Source organism: Peromyscus maniculatus, chromosome 5 (genome assembly GCF_049852395.1).
Source record: "Peromyscus maniculatus bairdii isolate BWxNUB_F1_BW_parent chromosome 5, HU_Pman_BW_mat_3.1, whole genome shotgun sequence".
Classification (NCBI taxonomy): Eukaryota; Metazoa; Chordata; class Mammalia; order Rodentia; family Cricetidae; genus Peromyscus; species Peromyscus maniculatus.
This window is the reverse complement of record NC_134856.1, coordinates 108,655,318-108,672,296: the sequence shown is the minus strand read 5'-3', so window position 1 is coordinate 108,672,296 and position 16,979 is coordinate 108,655,318.

Here is a 16,979-nt window from a genome sequence, read left to right as displayed (position 1 = left end):
TAAATTTTCTATCTTAACATTTCCCTTTACTTACAATAACATGTTTGCCTATAAATCATCCTGAAGTAAACCTCTATATTATATAAACATAAATCAATATAACTCATTCCCTTTCATATTCTTAATACAAGAGGGATATTTTCACAGTATACTTGGATGCCTTAGTATCTGCTTGACTTAAAGCCACTGTTGTGACATTTAGATTCGAAAGACAGATTTTCCCCCCTAGCCCATCTTGATTGTTTAAATACTTGGATCATCCATAATCTTTCTATGGTAATCACCATTCTCTGGTTTAGTTCTAATTTCTCATTATAATCTAGCCAAAGTGACTGTGCCCTACTCTTTGGCTATCAAACTATCACTTTTTTTCACTGACACATTAAAATGTATTCATTAGATATGTAGCAGTTTTGCTCAGTAGCAATCCCCCAAAAGATGAGAAGTTCCTATCCTCTGTCTACCCAGAGTATAACTCTGCAGATCAATGGTATTCAAATTTCTTATATATTGCAATTGGTTTTGTACATCAGAGCAGGGACAATGTAGGGGTCACATAACCTTCAAGGTAGTCACAATTTCTCAGCATCACAGTCAGACTTAGATATGTTCTCAACTGTGTCCTAAATAGTTTCAGAAGTTGTAGGATCTCCCCGGGCATGGGTGGATGGAGAAATTTACATTTTGCACTCTCTCCCAGTTTAGGCAGATGTAAAGAAGAAAATCAAGCTCATTTTCCTTTACTAATTCTTCTTGACTTAATTTCTGATGAAATTAGAGAAACTGATATTTTTAGTCTAAGGATCCCCTGCACATAGACAGCTTTGCTCTAAGTTCACCATCAGGACAGTTAATGACCAACTATCACTGTGGTCATTATCAGGGAATTCTTTAGGGTTAGTAGTTTTTTTTTCCTGGTGTTCTGATGTAAGACTAAGGCTGTACTGTTACATCCATGCACTTTTGTTGAATAGGTATACACACACACACACACACACACACACACACACACACACACACAACCTTTGATTTTGTGGTGCTCTAAGGTGTTTATATATCTTTATGCATGTGTGTTTGTGAGCATATGTTTGCACTTAAACTGACTTGATTATAGCCATGGCATCACTCTCAGAAATACTGTTAACTTCACTTTAAAAAGTTACTTTGCTAAGCTGAACATCACTAATTAGGAATAAAAGAATGGACAGATATCCAGAGATCTTTGAGTGTCTTTCTTCCCATTGCTAGAATTCAAGTTCAAGTCACTATACCTGGTGCCATTATTTCTGAATTTCAAATTCAGGTCCTTGTGTTTATAATGTAAACTCTTCACAGACAGTGCCTTCCACAATAGCATGATGATTTACATGAATAGAATGCTGTGGTAGCTGAATATCATGATTTGAAGAGTTATAGAAAATTCAGTCTTGAACTTAATATGTACATTTTTCTTTAGACAATTTGTAAAAATGTATATTTAATAATTTGAATATTTTGCTTAATTGGTTTTTCTATGTGACTGTAAATTTCCAGTCTTCATGCAACAGAAAAAGATTCTCAGGATTCTACTTAGTCTTTTGTGGTATTCTTGTGTTTAATTTTTTTAAATCTTTATTTCCTCATTTGTTTTGTCAAATTTATGTAGAGTCATCTCACAGAGTATAGTTTATATGGAGTTCTACAAAGTCAAACACCTCTTGTTTATCCATTTCCACTAAAATTATATCCTTCCATCTTATTCAGCTGCTTATTAAGAAAAAGAATCATAAAAAGGATATGAACAAAATGTCTTAAGAGGGTATGAAAAAATCCCTTCTTCTGGGAACCTCATGTAGCTGAGGTATGAAACAGTTCCACAGCTTCAGGAAGACTCTGAAATTCATCACATTTAGTATGATTCTCCATGCCAGAATTATGCACTAGGAAGACTACAGGGAGACACTTCCAGACAAGTTGAGCTGACCAAAACACTCCCAGGCCTGCTGTGCTCCATGGAGGAGACAGAGAAGCAGCTGGATGAACTAGGAGAGAGGCAGACCTATCAGACTGACTGAAAATCAGCCTCACAACCTTTGAGCTGCTGGCATAGTATGTGTTGTGCTGTAGTTTTCTAGTTCCCCTGAGGTTTCATCCATCCTGGACTGAGCTTGGGGAGATCTAACTCTCCTTCTGTGATGTCTTCTCCTGTCTGTAACCTTTCACTACTACTAGAGCGTTTAAGCACAATAAGATCACTGGTTTGCCAAATATGGAATTTGATGATACTTTTACTTTGGTCTACCATTGTCACTCTCTCTGGTGTGAGTGAATGTGCTTTCACTAATCCCTGAGAGAATTAGTATCGTGCAATAGTATCTCATATATCTGTGACCTGAAGACTGCTACTGCCATTGTCTAAGAGAGGATAATAGATTTGAAATATTAAATGTGTAAGGCCTCCCATGGGAATCAACAAAGCATGGCATATCAAATTGAGGCAAGACCAAACTTCTTCCCCCTGCATCCAGGCTGTGTCAGGCTCCCACCACAGGAAATAGGTTCCAAAGTGCCAACTCATGCACCAGGGACAGATCTTGGTCACATTGTTAAGTGCCCCACAAACAGACTAAGTTACACAACTGTCACCCACAAGCATAGGCCAGGTTCAGTTCTGTGCAGGCTCCCGAGCTGTCAGTCTACAGTCCCTGAGCTCAGTTCATCTGTCTCTGTGGGTTTCTCCTTCATGATCTTGACTCCCCTTGCTTATAAAATCTCTCCTCCCTCTTCGACTGAATTCCCAAAACTCAGGCCATTTTGCTTGGAAGTGGATCTCTGCAATTAATTTCACCAGTTGCTGGATGAAGGCTCTGTGAATACAATTAGGGTAGTCACCTGTCTGATTACAGCAGAAAGCCAGTTCAGGCACCCTCTCCACTGTTGATAGGAGTCTTAGTTGGAATCATCCTTTTGGATTCCCAGAAGTTATTTTGGCACCGGGTTTCTTCCTCACCCCACAATGGCACCCTCTGTTTAGATATCTCCCTCTCCATCCCTCTCCCAACTCAGTCATCCTAATCCCTCATGTTCCCATCTCCATCTCCACTCCTCTAACTCCCTCCACCTCCAGTTTACCCATGAGATCTCATCTATTTCCCCTCCACATGGAAATCTATGTGTCTCTCTTAGGGAACCCCTTGTTACCTAGATTCTCTTAGCCCTGTAGACTCTCCTTTGCTTTACATCTACTATCCACCTAGGAGTGAGTATATACCATATTTGTCTTTCTGGGTCTGGGTTACCCCACTCAGGAAGATTATTTCTTGTTCCATCCATGTGCCGGCAAACTTCATGTCATTGTTTTCTTACCACTGAAAAATACTTCATTGTTTAAATGTATCACATTTTCTTTATTCATTCTTTGGTTCAGGGGCATCTAGGTCATTCCCTTAAAGTTTTTTTTTTGCATTTAATTGTATATGTATACACATATGACTGTTTTGATACATGTATGTAATTGCACACTTATGGCTTTCCTATAGAGGTCAAAGGATTGCATGCCAGAGTTGGTTCTCTCTTCCAATAGTGAGGGTCTCAAGGATTGTAGTCAATTTATTAGGCTTAGAAACAAATGCCTTTATGTTTTGAAGTATATGACTATCACCACAAAATTATTGTCAAACAGTTGAGTTAACTGAATTTTCAATGCAATTCCCACAATGCTCATATTGAAGATGTCACTCCTAAGTAGGCACATATGCCTAGCAGGTAAACTATATTCCTGCTTTTATACAGGTAATTTTCCACTTTTTTATGAATCTGTTTCTAAACTTCCATTGTTTCATTGTGTTTTGTGTCCATTCTACCTAAATCTGTTTTGGCTGTAAATGATTTTCATGAAGAAAGGGCATCTCTGCTTATAACTGGGCATTTTTGGAAAGCTGTGTGCAAGGAGACAGTTCTGTTGTAAAGTCACATTTATAAGAACTTAGAAAGATTTCAGGTATCATCAGTGACTAAAATGGAATATTCTTTTATATATTAGAAGTAGATATCTAAAATTATTCAACTTTAAAACATTTTCAGTTTTTTGAGAAATGCAAAAAAATATTTCATTATAATTCCTTCTTATTAAAGTCTTCATGAATCTCTTCCATGTTTTACCTGGCAAATTCATGTTCTGTCTCCTTGTTAAAAAAAAACAGGTAAAGAAAGTAACGTACTTCAACATTGTATTTAATACTTCTTGAGTTACTAGAAGTATTAGTTATACCTAAAAGTGAGACTTATCCCAGAATTTGGTATATACTCAGTGTCACAACATTAAAGGAAAAAAATTCTTTTTCTCTTCTCCCAGAACAGTGGTTCTCAACCTGTGGGTAATGGCCCCTTTGGGTGTAGAATGACTCTTTCACAGGGGTTGCATATCAAATATCCTGCATATGAGATGTTTATAATTTCTAACAGTAGCAAAATTACACTCATAAAGTATCAACAAAATAATTCTATTGGTTAGGTTCTCTGCAACATGATGAACCTTATTAAATGATTGCTGTATTAGGAAGGTTGAGAAGAGCTGCTATATGTTGCAGGCATTTTTTTTTTTTTTTTTGGTGATAGGGGAGATGTTGTGACATTTTCTCCTCCTCTGTGCTGGCATTTTGTCTGGCTTGATCTTATACAGGGTTTATACATTCTGTCACTACTGTCTCTAAGTTCATATGTACCTCTGCCCTACTTTTATGGGAATTGCTATTTCCTTTAAATCATACACCACTTCTGGTTTACAATCTTTCAGTTCTACCTTCTGTTTGGACCGCTGTGGCTTAAGAGTAGGGGTGCACTGAAGATATCCCATATATGGATGCACAATGTGAAGTCTCACACACTATCTAATATATAGCTAGTATCTCTATGTCTATCATCTACTGCTACAAAAAAATCATAGATATGAGATGACTAATGCTTTTGTCTATAACCATAGCAATGTGAGCAGATGTCATTGTATTGGTATGCTCACATAGCAGAATAATTGTGGTATATCTTTCCCTAGAGCATATGATGCATTTAGTCTCATGTTCTTGACCTTTTTAACCGTGACAATATGGATTCCATTGCATAAAGCAGTCCTTGTCCAAACAAGTGGTTTTTCACTTCCACAACATGTTTTCAATTGTAACATTGTGCATTTCTTCCAGACAGATCATTAATGTTTAAGTAATGTTCAGTAGCTGGCTGCGACTAATGATTACTTGTGGAAACTATACATATAGAAACTCAAGCCGGGCGGTGGTGGCGCACGCCTTTAATCCCAGCACTCGGGAGGCAGAGCCAGGCGGATCTCTGTGAGTTCAAGGCCAGCATGGGCTACAGAATGAGTTCCAAGATAGGCTCCAAAGCTACACAGGAAAGGCACAAAGCTATGCAGAGAAACCCTGTCTCGAAAAACCAAAAGAAAAAAAAAAGAAAAAGAAAGAAAAGAAACTCCAGTAAAATAAACAATAGCCAGTAGTATTGAACCTATCTGCTACAATGTTTTCACATTCTTTTTAAAAAAGTTAATGATCTATTGAATGGTAGGGTCTTATCATGAATTTGTGGAGGTGACCCAATAGTATTTGGCCTATCTGTATGTTGTATTTTGAGCTTTCTATGGCAACTCTGTGGCCAATTACTCTGAAAGGTGTAATCTATCCCTGTAGTAGCATTTTATATAGTAAAATTCTGTGCCTAGTTATCATCTCATACCAACATTATATAGTAACTCTAATTAAAATTTTATTTATGTTTATACTTCAGGAAGCTTCTTCAGTAGTCATTCCATATTAGTTTCTTTTTTCATTTTTTATTATTAAGAAATTTTCTATTATTTTTTTATACAACCACAGATACCCCCTCTCCTCCTTCCTTCTGCTCCATAACCTTCTTACCCAACCTATTCCCCATTCCCACCTCCTCCAAGGCAAGGCCTCCTATGGGGAGTAAGCAGAGCCTGATAACTTCAGTTGAGGCAGATTCAAGCCCTTAACCCTGCAACAAGACTGTGTCAGGTGTCCCATCATAGGTACTGGGTTCCTAAAAGCTCACACATGTACCGGGAACGGGTCCTGATCCCACTGCCAGAGAGCCCTTTAAGTAGGTCAAGCTATACAACTATCTCTCCTATGCAGAGGGTCTAGTCCAATCCCATGGAGGCTCCACAACTATTGGTCCAGAGTTCATTAGTTCACACTAATTTGGTTTGTTTGTCTCTGTACGTTTCTCCATCATAATCTTGATACCCCTTGTTCATAGAATCCCTCTTCTTTCTCTCCAACTGGACTCCTGGAGCATGGCCTGGTGTTTGGCTCTGCATTTGCTTCCATCATTTACTGGATGAAGGCTCTATGATGAGAGTTAGGTTATTCACCAATCTGATTACCAGACTAGGTCAGTTCAGGTACCCTCTCCACTATTGCTAATAGTCTAAGATTGGGTAATCCTTGTGGATTCCATATAGTTTTTCAAGAATACTTTACTGCTGGTTATCCCCACCCTTCTCTGCCCTGCCCTCCCATCACCTGTGGGGATTGATTGCTCCTTTAGGGGGAATTTGTCTTATATCCCTTCATAATAGAAAAATCAGCATCTTTTCCTGTTAAGATTACTGGAAAGACTAGAAAGGCTAGGGATATCTAACAACATTTTTTAAGAAACATAACAAGTAACAAGCAACATCATTCTAAACAGAGAAGAATTCAAAGCATTTCCCCTAAAGAAGGAACAAGATAAGGATGGCTTCTTTGCCCATGCCTGTTCTATGTTGTGCTTGAAATCCTGGCTAGAGCAATAAGTCAAAAAAGGAAATAAATGTTATAGAAATAATAAAATAAATAAATCACTGTATTAGTATTTAACTACGATATGTTTTTACATAAAAATACCCTAAATACCACCAGGAAACCTAGCAGGATTCAAAATTATCACACAAAAATCAGTATTCTTCATAAATACATATGACAAATACACTCAAAAATAAACCCGGGAAATAAAATCTGCCATAATAGTCAGAGAATACAAGAATAAAAATTTGGCCAAAGTCTAACTAAGCTACTGAAAGAATTTTATAATAAAAACTTTAAGATACTGAAGAACAGAGTTGAAGAAGACATCAGAAAAAGAAATGAATCTCTTGTGCTCATTGTTTGATAGGATTAATATTGTGAAAATGGAAAAACAATTTACATATTCAGTAAAAACACATTAAAATACCAAAAGAAGCAGGCAGTGGTGGCACATGGGAGGCAGAGCCAGGCAGACCTCTATGAGTTCAAGGCCATATCAAGTGAGTTCCAGGAAAGGCTATACAGAGAAACCCTGTCTTGAAAAAATGAAAAAAAAAAAGAATTATTCATGGAAAGTGCAAAATAATCTTGAATTTAATATGGAATTGATATAATCAACAAAAAACTAGATAGCTAAAAATATCCTGAACAATGAGCTTCTGAAGGCTTTATGATTCTTGATATATTTGCTCTACTATAGAACTATAAAATAAAAATACCATGGTATTAACATAAAAAACATGTTATTTTGTGGAAAAAAATGGAAGACACACTTATAGGTAAACATACCTGTAGATTTCAGATTTTGCACAAAAGTATGTACAGTAGAAAGGACTGTAATCACCTAAGGGTGCTGGTCAAGCAGGACCACTGCATGTACAAAATGAACACAGAAGCACCGTTCTCAACCTACATCAACATAAACCCAATCCAAGACCTGACACCATGAATCAGATAGAATAAAAAGTAGGGAATAATCTTGAACTTGCAGGCATAGAACAGGAATTTCTGAAACGGATTCTGATATATCAGATATTAAGACCTACAATTAATAAAAGGAACCCTCCAAAATAAAAATGTCTGCAGACCAAAGATGCTGTCATCTGAGTGGCATAGTAAGCCATAGAGTAGGAAAAACATCTTTATCAATTATGTCAGACAGATGTCTAGGGCATACAATATTACTCAGATGGTACATAGTGACTCCCCCCACCAAAAAAAAAAGAAGGAAAGAAAAATAAGAGAGGAAAGAATGGGATATGGAACTATATAGAGATTTGAAAAACATGTGATTAAACAATGAAAAAATGGGGTATGGAACTACTTAGAGATTTCTTGAAATGGTTGAAAAACTCAGGAAAATGTTAAACATCCTTAGCTATCAGTTAAAGGTGAATTAGTTTGATATTTCATTCTTCCCATATCAGAGTAGTCAAGATTAATTAAACAAATTACAGTGGATTGTGGTGAAGATGTGGAGAAAGGGAGTAGCAGTGGGATGACAAAATGGTACAGCCATTATAGAAATCAGTGTGAAGGATCCTCAAAAAGCTGAAACCTGATCTGCCACAAGATCCATCCATGTCACTATAGGCATAAACTCTAAGGACTCTCCATCTTATCATTAAGAATCTTGTTAAGATATGTTCCTTCTTGCTCAATTCATAGTATCCAAAATTAAAAATATTCTGAGTTTCAATCAACTGAAGAATGAACACTGATAAAAGCATGGTATATTTACACAATACGGTAAATATAGTATTATTTCATTCTTTAAAAAAATGGATTTTCAGGTAAATAGATGAAGCCAGAATCAAATATCTTGAGTGAGGCAGTGAGATGTTTTGGATCCAGAAATACAAACATTTATGTTTTCCCTTTTATGTGAGTGTTAGGTTTTATACAGTAGATATGTTTATGTTTTGCTTAGATTATAACACTTGCATGTTTTATATCAACTTGACACATCAAGGTGAATCATGGAAGACAGAACATAAATTCAGGAAAATTTCCCCAACAGCAATCCTGTTGTGCGTTTTCTTGATTGATGATTGATTTGGGCAATGACCATGGTGAGTGATACCCTAGAGTGGAGAAAGCAAGATGAGCAAGTGAGAGTGAGCAAGTCCATTAGCAGCACACCTCCATGGCCTCTGCTTCAGGTCCTACCACCAGGTGCCTGGCTTTGGATAACTGCTGTGACTTTCTTCAGTGATGGACTGTCAAAAGGAGTTTAGTGATGATAAAAACTTTCTTTCTCCATGTTGCATTTTGGGCATGGTGTTTATCAAAACAACAGAAACCCTAAGACAAAAACTCACAAATCAGACCAAGTGAAAGGCCATGATACATGAAGAAACCCTAGAAAGTAAAGAAAATTAAATTATTTAACTATTGATGAATTGTCCTTTACTCGAGAGTAAAACACACACACACACAAAATCACAGATAGGTTCTTAGCCAGCTTTGTCAGTCACTTTTCTATTGTTGTGTTACAAAACCTGAAATATCATCTTAAAAAGAGAAAATGGTTATTTTACCTCCCAGTTTCAGTGGCATCTTTCTGTGTTCATCTTACCCTGGGTCTGTGCAGCACAGCTGTTGTCTATGGCAGAAGAATGGAACAGGAGGCCTGTTTCCATCATGCTGGTTGGAAAGGAGGAAGGAGGAGACCAAGAATCATGGAGGCAGAAACAGAGTGAAAGAATAAGATGAAGACATACAGAGAAAGGAAGGATAGACAGACACAGAGATAGGCTTGACAATCACCATACATGCCTTCAAATTGTACATTCAAGCCCATAACATCCTTCACTTAGGTACTTCTTCACTGATTTTCCACCACATTGTAAGGATACTACCTTCTCTGGATGAACTCTTCATCACTTGAGGGTTTGGTGACATAGAAACCAAAATTCTGGAAAGAAGGAGGATCTATTATGTGAAGTTAATTAAAAATGATGACAGCAGAAACTGGGAACTGAATGTGAGTTTGGATTTCTTTCCATTTGTAACTTTTATGTATCATTTATAGTTTGTCTTTATTTTATGAAATAGATGAATGACTTACTACATATTAATTATCAGCAATATGAAATTTTTATCTGCTATACCATAGGAGAGCCCTTTAAATACTTTTAATTATTTAATAATTTCACAAAATAGAAATACAAGGAATATTGTTCAATTTTTTTTAAGAGATCAAACCTACACTGGCATATAAACTACCACATAAATCCAACAAAGAGAGAATTACAGACCAATTTCCTTACATAATATCTGACTGTGGATCTCTGCACTCACTGACATATTTTGCTAGAGGAAGGATCTCTGATGAATTTCTCTTATGAACATAGATGCAAAAGTTCTCAGTAAAACTTGAAAACTTAATCTAAAAAAAGATAAAAATATCATCTAATACAATATAGCACAGTTCATCCTAGAGATTCAGGGATGGTGCTACATATGTAAATCATGAAATCTAATCAATCATGTAAACATATTGAAAGTCCAAAAACATATACATGGTGTGATCATTAGGTGCAGAAAAGGCCATTGACAAATCCAACACCCCTTCATGATAAAATTTAGGGGATATTAGACATAGAAGGACAAACATCAACATACTAAAGGCAGTTTACAGCAAGACCAAAGCTAATAGAACCTCAAAACAATCATATTAAATCAGAAACAAGAGAAGTTTATCCACTCTGTCAATAGTAATTAAATATATTACTTTGCGTGTTAGGTAGAACAATAATACAAATGAAGATGAACAAGGAGATATGAATGGAAAGAAAAAGTCAAAGAATCTTTACTTGTAAAATATGATAGTACATGTAAGTGACCTTAAAAATCTCCGCAGGAAACTGTTAAAACTCGTATATGTTCATCAGAGTAGAAGGATATAAAATTAACAAACAAAAAATTGGTGGGCTTCTTAAATACGAATGTCGAACTGACTGAGTAAGAAATCAGGAAAACACCTTTCACAAAACTATCTTGGTGTAACTCTAACCAAACAAGTAAAAGACCAATATACATATATTGAACTGTTACTTTTCAATTTAAGACATTAAAGAAGGAAATTGAAGAAGGTTTCAGGAAATGTAAAAGTCTGACATCATTAAGCAAAATTCTTCACAAACTTGAAAGAACAATTTTCATCTTCATGTTGAAGTACACACACACACACACACACACACACACACACACACACATACACACATGTGCGTGCGTGTGCGCGAGCACGCGCGCAAAAAAAAAAAAAATTCCACAGGAAAACTAAAACAATCCTAAATAATAAAAGAACTTCTGGGGATATCACAATACCCAATTGCAGGTTTTACTGTATTACTATAGTAAGAAAATTAGGATTATAACAGACACATTGATTAAATTAACTGAAATGAAGACCCAGATATAAATTAGCACACCTATGGACAACTGGTGCTTCATAAATAAAAGAAGTATACGCTGGGAAAAAATCCAGCATCTTCAATAAATGGTGCTGGTCAAATTGAAAAACTGAGTGGAGAAAGACACACATATATCCATATTTATCACCCTGTACAAAATTCAATGCTAAAGGAGTGAATGGCCTCAACATTGGGTCAGATACGCTGAACAGATAAAGAGAAATTGGGGAGTAATATTGAATGTATTAGCACTGGAAAACTTTTCTGGACTGAACTCTATTAGAACATGCATTAAGAACATACATTCATTCAGACAAATAAACAGGCACCAGAATGAGAAAATACTTCTGATAGCTACTCATCTGAAAAAGTATTACATCAAATATATAAACATTAAAAAAAACAGGACATCAAAGAAACAAATGATCCAATTAAAGTGGCATACAGCTCTAAACAGTATTCTTAACAGAGGAAACACAAAGGACTGAGAAACACTTAAAGTTTATCATATTTACTCCTTTGAGATATACAAATAAAAAATTCTTTGGGATTCCATCTAACACGAGACAGAAGAGCCAGGATCAATACACATGATAGCTCATTCTAAACTTAGTGTAAGAGGAACACTCATACATTTCTGAGGGGAATGCAAACTCGTTGGCTACTATTGATAGCAGTGTGGCAGTTAATCAGGAGTTTATATATTACCTTTTGTACAAATACCCTAAGAATCTGCATCTTACTACAAAGGTACTTGCTCAACAGTTTCATAGATGCTCTATTTATAACAACCAGAAAGTGGAAGTAGACAAGATATGTTAATAGACAAAAGAAAAAAGAAAATGTGGTACATGTACATTATCGACTATTACTCAGGTGTTAAAAAAAATGCCATCCTGAGTAAGATAAATCATACCCAAAAATAAAAATATGGTAGGTATTTGTATACATTTGGATGTTAGTTGTTAAGTCTTTGATATGCAATCTACAATTCATATAACTAGAGAAGTTTGGTATAGAGTAAGGGAGTATGAGGAGGTTTGGATCACTGTAGGAAGGGATATAGTATTATTACATATGGATGGATGGGAAGAACGATATTGGAACTGGAGTATCAAAAGGGGAATGGAGGAAAGAGGGGACAGGGACAGAATACAGCAAGAGATACCTAAAATTAAGAGCCATTTGAGGGATTTTATGGAAATACAATTGGGCTAAAACTTCCTCAAATATGTTTACATACGAAGTTTATAAAAATGAAATCACCAACTTACAAGGGATGCTCAGTCCTGGACGTTTCTTGTCATCAAATAAAACTTCCAACTGATTCTGGTAATGGATTACATCTAACTGAATTATTGGCCAAATGGACTCCATGAGAAATCCCAAACAACCCAGGCTATCACTAAGGCTATTGTTGGTCCAGTTTCTGAAGAAACCTACATAGCTTATTGAACATAGAGAAGTTGACCTGGTGCCTACCTAAGGCCTTCACTTCTATGGGGTTAGTAGTGTTCATAAAACTGTAAGGTACTTTGCATGCTTTGATAGGAAAAGTTTCCTTTTCCACATTAGGAAAGGAAAATAGAAAAAAATATTTATTATACATCTATAATGATTACCGTTGGGTTCAAAGAAAAAAAACATGATTCAAATTTCTCTCATGAATATCTATTAAGAACTGATTTTCTGACCAATTCTGATTATTTAAAAACAGGTAAGAAATAGAATGAAAGAGTATAAAGGGAGGAATCCACAGGGATCCGGAGCTGTTGCTGCTCCACTTTTGAATGGCCCTGATGCCTGTGACACTGCACAGGAAGGGGGCATCATTCTTTGAGCAAATTTCCTTTAGCAAGATTCTCTGAGGGTTAGGGGGCCATCCAGAGAAGTTTAAAAGGATGACATTCAAGGTAAAGCTCTTGGGTTGAGAGCAGAATCTAGCCAGGGGATGTACCCTAATTAAGATGCCATCATTTGATGTTTCCCCAATGGATATGGTTGGACAACACTAGTGTGTCTAAAAGAGAATCACCTGGTACTCAGGAATTTTACTTGAGCCCCAGAAAATAAAACTCATCAGTTATCGATTTAATATATAAGAATTTTACATTTGTCTGTATCTTCTGAATTCTAGGAAATTCATAGGCATAGGTATTCAGAAAGGAAAAATGCAGAGACACTGGAACAACATAAAGTCAGTCTTCCCAAGATGTGGCCTTAATTACTGGAGGAAGAATGAAGAGTGTAAAAAAACCTGCATAGGAGATGAAATAATGTCAGGACCACAGCAATCCAAACAGTAGCTCTGCTGAAAATGGCCCTAAGGAGGACATGGCTGCAGATGCAAAGATACTGGAGGAATTTTAGAGCTCTTTAGTACATCTTTCCTAATACATTTTGAAACATGTAAAACAAATGGCACTGAGGGGGAGTGCAATGGTATACAACACATATTGGATGGTATTGGTCTGATACTTTATACACAGAATGGTTGCCTCTGTCCCCAGATGTCCATCTTCTTGATACAACAGATCTACTGGGTAATAACAGTCTCTTGCCTGATTTAAAATAATTTTCATAGATCCATTCACTATGATTCTAATATAAACAGCCTACTGATTTATTTGGCTTTCAAACTCCACTTATTTTGAACATTTTTAGAACATCACTAAAAACCGATAAAATTTCACATTGATTCTGGTGTTACTGAAGAATGAGATTTATTTTATAAGAAAAAGTCCGTTATAGCCATGCATGCATAGAAAAGACAAACTTTTAAAGGCAGTGGTTAAGAAACGACCATGCCAGTAGCACATTCCAGGGATGAGCACTCATTTTACTTTCTTAAAAACTATGCAGCCCATATGGAGCTTGAGATAATTGTCAACCTTATTAGTATCTCTTTTCAGGCAGTGGCACTGATTATAAAAGGCAAAAAGGCAAATGTCTTCATAAGATGACTTCAAGTCACCCAGACCTGAGCAGGCAGTGTGGTCAATTTCTGGAACTACATACTGACTCTAAACAGCAAATGGGCAGGTATTATTGACATTATTACTGGTCATATTTCGTTATCACTTTCTTTATCCACATTGGTGTTCAAGTGTGTGTGTGTGTGTGTATATATATATATATATATATATATATATATATATATATATGTACATGTGTGGTTTTATATGCATATGACTTTAGATGTGAGAGGTCAGCTTTTGGTAATGTTCCTCCCGTGACTTCTATCTTGATTTTTTTTTTAGAATGTACATTGATATTTTTATAACTGTACACTTAATTTGAATTCACATTTTTTTGCTTTATGAACTCTATAGTGACAAAGCTATATTTTAAGATTTACTTTAGGATATTGATACATATATATTGTACAGTGAACAATAACCTAATTCATCAAAACGTTCATCATCATATTTAGTTACATTGATGAGTATGTGTGTGTGTGTATAAATGCACTGTCTATTTCATAGCACTAAATGCCCACATAAAGAAGTTGGAGAAATCTCACACTATGTTGATTTTTGAGACAACATCTTTTACCTTTTCTTTTTCTGGAGCCGAGGACCGAACCCAAGGCCTTGTGCTTGGTAGGCAAGCGCTCTACCACTGAGCTTAAACCCCAACTCCCATCTTTTACATTTTATCTGGAATTAATTGCATATTTCCTTACATCTGACTCCCTAGTGCTAGGGATACCAAGAGAGAGTACCATTTCCTTTTTCACAAGAATTCTCAAAATGGACTTAGGTCCTCGAACATTCAATGAAGGGATTCACAGACATGAGACCCAGACAAAGTGCAAATCCTTCAAAGGATTTAATGATATCGTGTAGAAAATAGATGAGTAGAAAATGTTAATGAATAATTGTGCATTTTAAGTATTTTTAGTACAGAAGGGGGACTATTATATACATTTTGTAATGTGTTACTGATCTTAATGAGGTATTTCCATATCCAAGTAGGCAGATGGTAAACCAACAAATTGTTTCTTGAAAGTAGATATGGATTTAATTAAAGGATGATGGAAGCAATAATATCAATCTTTACACTTTGCAGATTTTTACATATTCTTAGTGCTTTACCTGATGTATACTTCATACTGCATGGATTCTGCTATAGTAAGTAACCTGATTCTTTTATACCTCTCAACTATATGTATTTTATATTTTATATACTTTTTCTGAATCTTTATCTTGATTATTATGTCATCTATTGTGTTGAGCTGCAGAAGATCTAGGCAATGTCTGTCATGAGTAAAGGAGTGTCCACTCCATCAAAAACGTGCTCTCTCAAATTACTATGCAGCACAGCTACTTTCTATTGAGACAAGTGCTGTGTGAAAGTGTTGTTAAAGAACCTTAGAGAAAGTTGGGTTTGTAAGCAATCCTTGACCAGCTTAACAGTCCATGAATTGGAGAGTTTAATATCACTCTTGCAAATGAAATACTTTGAAATTCATTTACCATTTTAAAAAATGCCAAAAACCTGTAGAAATGGCTCACTCTGCTGAATATGGTCTTGAGTCCTTCCAGAAGTTCATGATTCCTGTCCTTTACATTGATGGCTCTTTTCAGCATATTATCAGAAGCTCCTGAGAGACTGGCTTCTGCAGACACCAGATATTTCAGTGATTTTGTATGATGTCCTTGTTCTCTGACAACTGCATCTTCCCTCATCTGTTGGTTGTGAAATTACCACACACCGTATGGTCTCACAGAACACACACAGCACAGCAATCCTCTGCCTAACTTCACTTGTTTAGTGAAACCTGGGAAGATATATTTTGTTTCATGGACTTTCTCATGGTTCTCCAGAGCTCAGATGGAATAATGTGACACATGCTGAGCATCCTGTCCGCTAACCACCTTCTCTTGGCAGACTTTAAATCCTGGAAGAAATTAGATAATTCATTTTATTAGGGGTCTAGAATTGAAAGAAAAAAACCATAACCACAACTTGAATGGATTTGATGAAGCTTATATTCTTAACAGTTTATAACTACATCAAAATAGAAAAAAGATTTTTAAAAAAAGAAACACCTTCTCCCTAACTTCTTCGCTTTACATATTCAATCTGGTTTATTAGCTTCTGACATTTTTCCTTCTTTACTATTGTTTTTCCTTCCTAAATGATATTGTTTGAAAAGAAAGCACTAAAAAGTATTCAACTTCCAAGTCATTTAGGTTTTTTTTAAGTGGTATTCCTTTATTTATATAAAGATTAAGGACAAGATAGAAGGTATAAGTTAGAAACTAATATAAATTTACTCGGACACAAAATTTTAAAAGGTAATTATCACAGAATCAAGGATGGTTTTTTTTTTGAGTTAGGATTCCTCTGTGTAAAAGCTCTAGGTGTCCTGGAACTCACTTTATAGATGATGCTGGCCTGGAACTCACAGAGAGTTCCAGAGAGTGCCTGCCTCTGCCTCTTGGGTGCTAGGATTAAAGGCATGAATCACTACTCCTAGGCCAGTAAGAGAGCTCAGCCATTAAAGCTAGGCTCACAATCAAAAAATGAATCTAGGTATTAAGACCAAGCACTGGTTTTATAAATTACCAAGAATAGTTAGTACACATTTAGTTATAGAGGTCAATACCTCTCATATATATTCTTTATGGAAAATTCTTACTGCTTTATCCACTTGAATACCTAATCTGATGTTTAGTAGTTATTCTTCAAACACACAATGACTGTTACTTCTCTGACTTTAACATACTCTACATTATTTTTCTCAGTAATTAGA